Source organism: Aptenodytes forsteri, unplaced genomic scaffold, assembly GCF_000699145.1.
Source record: "Aptenodytes forsteri isolate BGI_AS27 unplaced genomic scaffold, ASM69914v1 Scaffold178, whole genome shotgun sequence".
Classification (NCBI taxonomy): domain Eukaryota; kingdom Metazoa; phylum Chordata; class Aves; order Sphenisciformes; family Spheniscidae; genus Aptenodytes; species Aptenodytes forsteri.
Genome location: NW_008795136.1, coordinates 361,492 through 370,425, shown reverse-complemented (window position 1 = coordinate 370,425; position 8,934 = coordinate 361,492). Strand labels below are relative to the sequence as shown.

At 43.3% G+C, this 8,934-nt stretch overlaps 1 protein-coding gene across 1 annotated transcript in view; it reads left to right on the top strand.

Annotated features, from left to right (window-relative positions):
* The first annotated feature begins 3,036 nt into the window (after nt 1-3,036).
* The window catches only part of LOXHD1 (lipoxygenase homology domains 1), a 134,545-nt gene continuing 128,647 nt past the window's right edge, over nt 3,037-8,934 (top strand). The window contains exon 1 of the mRNA XM_009278427.1: nt 3,037-3,143. The gene's annotated coding sequence lies outside the window, so the exon portion shown is untranslated. The remainder of the gene's footprint in view (nt 3,144-8,934) is intronic.

Below are 8,934 nucleotides of genomic sequence, written 5' to 3'. Positions count from 1 at the left end.
GAGTCCCCATCCCTGGAGGTATTTAAAAGACGTGTAGATGAGGCACTTAGGGACATGGTTTAGTGGGCATGGTGGTGTTGGGTCAACGGTTGGACTCGATGATCTTAGAGGTCTTTTCCAACCTTAATGATTCTATGATTCTATGATCATTTACTTCCACAGCTGGCCGCACAGCTGTAGTGCTGGAGAAGGGGCAGCAGGGCTCCTTTCCCCTTCCAGGGGTGCACCGTGGCACGTGTCAAATGCAGTGACATGCTGGTGTCACCTACCCAGCCCCCCCCTTTTGTCCCTCTATGCAAAGTTAATTAAAATGGTGCTAACCACAGCGTATGCTCAGTAACGACACGTGCTACTCGGGCAGGGCTCAGCACACCTATCCCAGTAAAAACTGCTCATCCATGTGCTGCCTGCTTGCTGCGGTGTGTGGAGGCTGAATTTGGGGTTGTGAACCTAAAGTGCAAATTTGTACGTACTCGTGGCTTGTGCTTTCTTGCAACTCTGAGACTCCTATTGTGGGAATTAGAGAGGGGGTTTGATTTTTAAGGGGCGAATATTGTGGCTTGTTGATGGTGGTGTCTTAGACACATAACTTCCTTGTATCCCATCATCTCATTTGTTAGGAGTTGAAAAGTGAAAGTAGATCAGTCTGACTTAGGTCTTCTGTAAGGAAGTTAAGCTTAGATGTACAGATTAGGTGACGTCAGTACCCGTAAAGGTGCAGCAGACCGGTTCAGGAATGGGTTTCACTTGATGTGACATGGGCAGATGTAACATGACAGACTCTGCCTGCCACATATAACTTATAAGTCCTAGCACTTCTCTAGCAGTAAAAAAAAAAACCTCACTAGAAAACCTGCCTGAGCTTTTGAAAGGTCTCTGGGAAGATATGGAGTGTTGTGATGCTTTTTTTTCCTCCCTTTTCACAGGAAAAATGCCTTCAGCCATGTGCCTGCTGGCATGAAGCTGGGTACAACTTCACCTCACCCCCTGAAAACAGGAACAAGGCCAAATTTTGCTGAGCCTCTGTGGGCAGGGAGGGGAGAATGCGTTAAAGGCCCTTTTCCCAAATGATCCTTGCAGAGGGATGCTCAGCTGTAACTGCCACTTTGGCGATGCCTATAGGATGCTCTGACAGTGATAAGTACTTCCATGGTACAGTTAAGTTGCAATATGCTTTGAGACGGCCAGACATAAAAGGCTGCTGTAAATGAGTGCAGCAATATTATAACTTAATGACATAAGCTCCCTGTTTCCAAAGCAGAGTCGATACGGTGCTGAAAACCATGAAACAATCAGTGGTGAATCACTGGGGCAGGGTGGATTGCGAGTCTTCCTCCTGTTAATGGCTAATGCGAGGACGTCGTCTGTCTCTCCGTGCTATGCCAAACATCTCCCGATGGCATGTGCGAACGCTAACAGGAGGGAGGTGAAATGAAAACACTGTTCATACATATTACTCATGTGCAAGCTGTGGATTTCATATTCTTTTTTTGCAAAGAAGCCTCTTCCTTTGAGCCCATAAATGAAATCTGCCAAGCCAAGGGATTCTGAAAATTTAGCTGAGCACAGATCATAACTTACTGTATTTATTATAATAATGTCTCCTTTCTGTCCTAGTTACATTCGTGGAAAGGTGAGATTAGGAAAATATTACGGTATTATTTTCTGTCTCAGTGCAATAGAGCTGCTGGAAATAAAGAGTAGTTTCTAATCAGTTTTACATGAGTGGCCTGGGTTTTGCTCTAGCACTCTGTCTCCAGGCTTTTCAGTTAAAATGGTGATTTATTTTCTTCTCAGTGATGCTTTGAGGGAAGAGTGTTAGTGGGGAAAAACATTGTGTTAGTGGGGGAAAACATCTGATGCTCAGAATAGAGCCCCAATACGGTTTTTGTCTCTTTTGAATATATACGTGATGTAGTGAGGAAAAGATGGGCACTAACAAAATACATAACAGTTCTGAAGCACCCATGAAGAAGGACAGTTTTACAGCGTTAGTTCTGAGAAATCACATACTAAGCAGTCAGGCTGTGCAGGACGAAATGATGAAAGTTCAGTCTTTCCTCCGGCTTATAGGTCTGAGCCTGAAATATCGTTATTAGCTAATGACCATCACGTGATCTAAAGCCAAAAAGAGCCATCAGGATGCTTGGTCCGGCCATAGGCAAAGTTTTATAATTTCTTCCAATTCCTTCTGTACTGAGCCAACCAAGACATGTCCTTCAGAAAGGTAACCTGTTTTCAAGCCTTAAGTCTTGTTCTAACTTCACTCATCATCCTGCTTAAGAAATGCGTGTCTGACTGTAATTTGAATCTATCTAGCTTTACCTTCGGGCCGTTGGATCTTGTCATGCCTTTCTCCACTTGAGTAAAAGGCTATTTTTAACTTGTGTCTCTCCCAAGAAGATATCGATGTGTGGTAATAAAGTCGCCACTCAATCTACTATGTGGAAAGATAAATTGATAGAGCTTTGAGACTCTACTTTAGGTGTTTTCCTACCTTATTCTCATCATGATTTACCATTTGGTCTTTGGTAAAGTCTCCTGAACGACCAAAACGCAAACTTTCTGGCTGTAGTGATTCTCAGCTTCGTACAGATATATTATCAGAGCAAGCAGGAAATCGTGCATTGCATTGACATGTGCATAAATGAAGAATGGCTCAACAGCTTTACTCTAACACTTCACATAAATTCATCTGTTGTATGTAATACGTGCACATGCATTACGGTAGGGGAGGCGATGTGTTCAGAGAGAAGTGTTTTCAGCAAAATCTGTCCTAACTCAACCCCTCTCTGCCCATGTAAAGTGTCTCCAGCAGTTTTAGTTTGATGTGATGATGTTCACCAATTGTGTTGATCCTTAGCAGTGACTGTGCCCTGTCCAAGAGATGGGCTTGTTTTGGTGGTGGATGCAGAGATCCGTCCCTGGGGTCTGTATTTCAGCCCAGGTTTGGGGATGACTTGGATCTATAATGTATGGGGTGAGGGGTTTCTCCCCTTGTCCTGATCTTTCTTTTCTCCTTCCACAGTTTATGAGGTGGTGACAGTGACAGGAGATGTCCGGGGAGCAGGAACCGACGCCAACGTCTTTGTTACTCTCTTTGGAGAGCTTGGGATTACTCCCAAGACTCATCTCACAAGCAAGTGAGTATCTGGAAGGAAATCTGTGTCTTTGAGGCCTGTTCTTCAGTAACTTTTATTGCATTTTGATGAAACGTAATATTGTGCTGGTGGATGCAGAGGGGATAAATCTAAAAGGTATTTCGAGATCACGAGGGAAATCTGAATTTTTGCCGTTGCGTATTTCTTACCAAATCCCTTGCAAACCTGCATTCCTTTCTGTAGGTGGAAATGTGTGTTCAGATCCACATTATATAAGGCTCACACTTGCAAGGTGTGGGGATACTTGCTTTTCTTAAAGCTTAAATTAGGAGCTCCCAATTTAGGAGCTGAGAATGTTCATCGCTTGTTGGAGTGGGCCTGATGGGACATGTTCGCATGCCTAAATCCCACTGAGGTCTCCATGCTAAGTCAGGTACAGAGAGATACGTGTCCTTGAATGTTTCTGAAGAGTAACTCGGTGGGTTTGAAGTAATGTTGTTGATGGGTAACCACCCACACCCAGCCGTAGGAAATCTGAGGCAAGCAGAAATGGAAGAATTTAAGCTGTTTCCTAATTTAGGCTGTTTCCATCCTATCTGCTGTGTGCTTGGTTGCACACCGTTGTGGTTGCACGCTGCTGTGGTGGCACTGTTCTGTTTTCCTCCAGCTGATGCCAATGCCACCCTCTGGATGCAACTTCTCAATTCTTATCACTATGTTAAACTTAACGGAAACATATTTTATCATTTAAGAACCTACTAGGAGGCTTTTGACTCTCTCAATAGCTTTATTTTTCAAAAAAAGTGAGCATCAGGGCCAGCAGGTGCTGAGCTTCCATGAAAGCAAGGTGACTTTTAACAAAGTCCCAGTTCTGCATGTGCTAATTTTCCCCTAGCCAAACAATTGCACTGACAGAACAGAAATCCCTTCTCCATGGGGTCTAGGAGAGGCTGTGTGTCTCTGTTTTTCGGTGTTCTTATTGTTTTGGGTCTCTGTTTTTCGGTGTTCTTATTGTTTTTTTTTGAAATTTTGAAATTTTTCTTGAAAATGTGCTTCAGAAATTATTAATCCTGTGCTAATGTCACATGGTAACTTCACATTTTCTCCATTTCTACAGCACCGACAAGAGGTACCTGCAGCTATTTTAAATTTTACCCTCAAAAGAGCTTCTCTTCCCAGTGAAGCAACTCAAACATGAGAGTCTGTAAAGAAAATGATATGGGAATGGTAAAGAAAATACATGAAATTTCAGCCCTGTTTGCCATATTTGAAATTCAGAAATCAGAGCTAGGTGAAGGAGTTTTATTATCCCAGCATCTCTAGAAACACCAGGGAGAACTTGCTGATTGTATATGATATATCTATACAAAATGCTTTGTCTCTGTTCTGTGATTTCCGTCTAGACATCCCAATGAAGTTATGAAGCTGAATACTGTTTCTCTTGATTTTACAGAGAAGGAAACTGAGGCAAGGAGGTAAAAGATGGCATGGTCCCATAGCAGGTCAGTGGCAGAGCTGGGAGCAGCAGCAGCTCTGCTGGGGGAAGAGCTTCTAGCACCCAAACCTGCCTCGTAGTATTTGGCAAAGCCATCACAGCAGCATCTGCTTTCCAGTTTTCTTGTGATCAGCATTTACATAAAGAGCCATTTAATGGTGAAAGTGCTCTTCTGCATGTGGCTATGGAAAGAATCCAAACACTACCTTCCAAAAAAATTAATAAAAATACTGTATGTCCTTTAGAGAAGAAGTCAGGAGATCCCCATAATAGATTTCTTTATCAGCTGTGACCTTAAATGAGCTACCGGTGGTACAAGTCATCTTTGCTGGCACTCTGGTGAATGCCTGCTCTTTCCTCCTGCACTCACCACTTTTTTTTTTCTTTTTTTTTTCTTTTTTTTTTTTTTTTTTGGTGAAAGAAATAAAGAAGGGACACGCAGGGATGGTTTTAGGTTGCGGCAGCAGCAGTCTGAGCTTGTTCAGGCCCGGGTTAGCATTTTGGGCTTGGTCCCCGTTGCTGCAAAGAGCAGATGGCTGAGGTGTTGGTAAGCAAGGATGAAAGGCATGGGAAGCCAACCTTCTGCAGTTCAGGGCTCTTAAAACCGGTCCCATAGGAAGTGACCGTTAGAACGGCAACTACAGCTTTCCACTGGGGGTTTCCCAAACATCAGTGAAATTTCTGCACCTTTAAGCAAAATCTGGCACGTTACAGTGCTTCATCGAGGAACAGTGAGAGAAAAGCTAGTCCAAGTGTAGAAGTGTCTGCAGACCTGCTCAATTGATAGTCCTGTCTCCTAAATATGAAGCAAATCATGAAGTAGTCAGTTTGCCCCCAAATTGATTATGCAGCTTTGTGAATATGGCAAAAGGATGGAATCTCATGCATCTTTCAACTAAATGTTTACATGAGTTCACTTATGACTGCAAATGCATGACATTTTGTAGGTGTTTACATTTCCCGGTGTATGACAGAAAGCTAAAATATCATGCATTGCCTAAAGATGGTACTACCATTTCAGCTTCTGGTTAGAATAGGTTTTCCTTATTTCTTTTGTGATTGTGTGCTGGTGGTGAAATACATGACATTTCAGATCTTTTTTTTCATGCACGGTAAAGGGAAGATATGGCAAGCTGATGTAATATCATGTGTTTTTAACATTTGCCAACAATAAGGTAACTGTGAAAAATGAACACAAATCTCCATCATGACTTGTCGGGAGGAACATCAGTTCTGGAAGTGGCACCACCCAAATTCTGCCCCGAAAGATGCATTTACTTAGGTCAGGAAGTTTAGCTAAGTCGTGTTTGGGTCTGGGAGGGGCTGGAATAAATCCTCCTTTGCAGTCGCTGTCTGCCAGTTTGGGGGGACAGTAACACCTCCCCGCCAGTGCTGGAGGTGGTGGATGGGTGCTGGCAAAATGCTGCTCAGCATTTTGCTCATGGATGGGTGCTGGCAAAATGCTGCTCAGCCCTGGCAAAATCCTGCTTAAAAACCCAGCTCATGAAATGCTCTGGATCCCCACCTGCCATCCTGCACCAGCTTACAGCTCAGCCAGAAGCTAAAAGCACTACCCAAAATAAGTTTCTTTCCACGAGCTCCATCATGGGCACATGGGTGGACACCAAGGCGTTGCTTGGTGTCATTTTGGCAGTCACTGAGACCGTTCCTACAGGCACGAGCTGCTTCTCCATGCTCCAATGCAGAACAAACAGTGCTGATCTTCCATAGCGTTTTATTTCTCTTTGCTCATGTGCTTTCTACCACACTGGGTCTGAGGACCAATTGCAAAACTCAGCCAGGAACGCTGTTGCCGTCTCATTCACGGTATTTAGTAGCAAATTTATTTATTTGTTATTAGCGTAAACAAATCCATTTTTCTGTGTCAGGCTTACCCGGTACAGCTTGTAACAACTGCAATAAATACTAATGGGGAGATTTTTCCTTTTTTTAAAAAAAAAAAAAAAAAAGAAAAGATTTAGCAGCTTTGGCAATCTGAAAGAAAGATGAAATAATTGGTAAGTGACAGCTGGCTTCTTACTGAACTTGAGGACTGTGCAGTGGATTTTGTTTTTTTTTTTTTATTTCCTATGCTGAATACCTTTAATTGGCAGTCCCTTCTACCTGGTCTTGAGTCGCTATACAGAGCTTTTCCTTCTCCTAATGCCAGCAAATACGTATGAATTGCAGGGTATGTACTGCAGGTCTTTAGAGGATGTTAACGTTTGTAGCTCTGCTATAGCTAAGCCATACCGAGTTGCAGAAGATCAGATTTTGTTGCTCTGGAATAAATAAACAAATACAGGGAAGCAAGCTTATCTACTCTGAATAGTTAATGTAACAAGTTAGGAAGTGTTAGAAAGTTGGTATAGAAAGGGGTGTCCAGGCTAGGAAGCAAACGAACCCCCCGTGCAGTGGAGGAAGACTTCTTGCATCGCTGCTGAAGCACTTCTTCAGAGATGAGTTGCAACACCTTTCCTTTACTGACAAGGGATGTTTCCTATTTTAAAGCTGCTTATGTATCTAACTGTACTCTGATTTATGCCCGTACAAATCTGCAGCACTTACACCGCGCTCTGAAGACTTAATGATCTGGGGCAGCATTAAGTGACAGCACACTTTAGAGTCTATATTCGCTTCCGAAAAAGAAACAAAGTGGGAAATTTCTCCTCTCTCTTGCTCAGGCTTATTGGTTAGCCCATGTCTAGCATTTCAGGAACAAAACCACCTGAGAGGGTGCTTAGCACTGTTGAACAACCCAAAGATAAGAACCAGTAGAATTGGTGTATGTGTAAATTATAATCCACTTGCAGCTACGCATGTAGCAGCTGGCGGTACCAACTACAAGAAAGGTCAAGCCTTAGAGGGAGAAAAAGGAATTTACTCAAAACAGGCAGGCTTTTAAGGGAATTTAGCTGCTAGACCAGGTCCCTGCTGATAAGTGCCAGCAGCATTTTTCAGACTGGAAAATCTGACCAGTTTTCCCATGGGACGAGTATAAGGTGCCTTTCTGGAACAAACTCAACCTTTCTGCCTTGCTCAAAATCCTGCCCCTACCCCCAACTCATTAATCTCAGTCTTAAAAATGTCTGAGCTCGTTCTCATTAAAATTTTCAGAACTATTTCTCCGTGGGAATGGGATAGAAATTTTCAGCAAAATAAAATTTGCCCCCAAATTTGGCAAAGTAGATGCAATTCAAAATGTAATTTAATACTGGGAAATGCTGAGCAACCTTTGCACCGTTATCGATGGCGCTATCTGCTTTGTATACAGTTTCTCCAGAAAACAAGAACCAAACTGCAGATGACAAAGACATAAAGCATAGCTAAGATTATCTAAATTAAATACCACTGTTTTATTTTCTTTTTGTAAATCATGCCACCAAAGATGAAAATCTGATATTAAGATACTGCTGCTCCAGGCAGTACGAAGTGAAGGAGCACATTAAGGCTATTGAAATCTGTACTGGGAACGCTTATGGATAAGGCAGGGGCTGTTTCAGTGTTCCCTATGGCACTTTGTAAAGTTTCAGGGTAAATTCAGACACGGGCTCACAGTTTTGGGCTGGTGGTTGGCTCCTGGGTGTCATCACGCTGCTACACGCCTGAGCAATTTATCTCATTCAATTAAATCCTTTCAAGTGGGACCATTTTTTCACTAATTCTTCTGTGCTTGTTTAAGCAAGATTCCTTCTGCTGGTCAGGTTATTGGTAGAAAAAGAAAATAATGTCCTTGGTACAGAGATGTTTGCAGTTGCTGTGCTTTCTGGCTGGTTTCTTTTCCATCTGGAGTATTTTTGGACGCATGCTGCCTTACGCGGTATTTCCAGCCACCCGTTGACTGCTGTTGTCAGCTTCATGACAACAGTCTTGGCAAAATATTTGCAGACCAAACTCCCTGGAGTATTTCTTGCTCCAAGAAGGAGGTTGATGATGCTGCTATTGGAGCTCTGTGCTAAGAGTAAATATGGTTTAAACATATGGTTTTTTTGCAGTTAGGTTGTCCATAAGTCCATCCAGGCCAGCGTCCTCTCTCCAGGAGTGATCGATTGCAGCACGTACAGGGCAACCAGGTGATCAGGCCCAGTGAGCATGGGTTTATCAAAGACAGGTCCTGCCTGACTAACCTGATCTCCTTCTATGACCAGGTGACCCGCTTAGTGGATGAGGGAAAGGCTGTGGATGTGGTCTACCTGGACTTCAGTAAGGCCTTTGACACCGTCTCCCACAGCATTCTCCTCGAGAAGCTGGCGGCTCACGGCTTAGACAGGTGGACTCTGCGCTGGGTCAAAAACTGGCTGGACGGCCGGGCCCAGAGAGTTGTGGTGAATGGAGTTC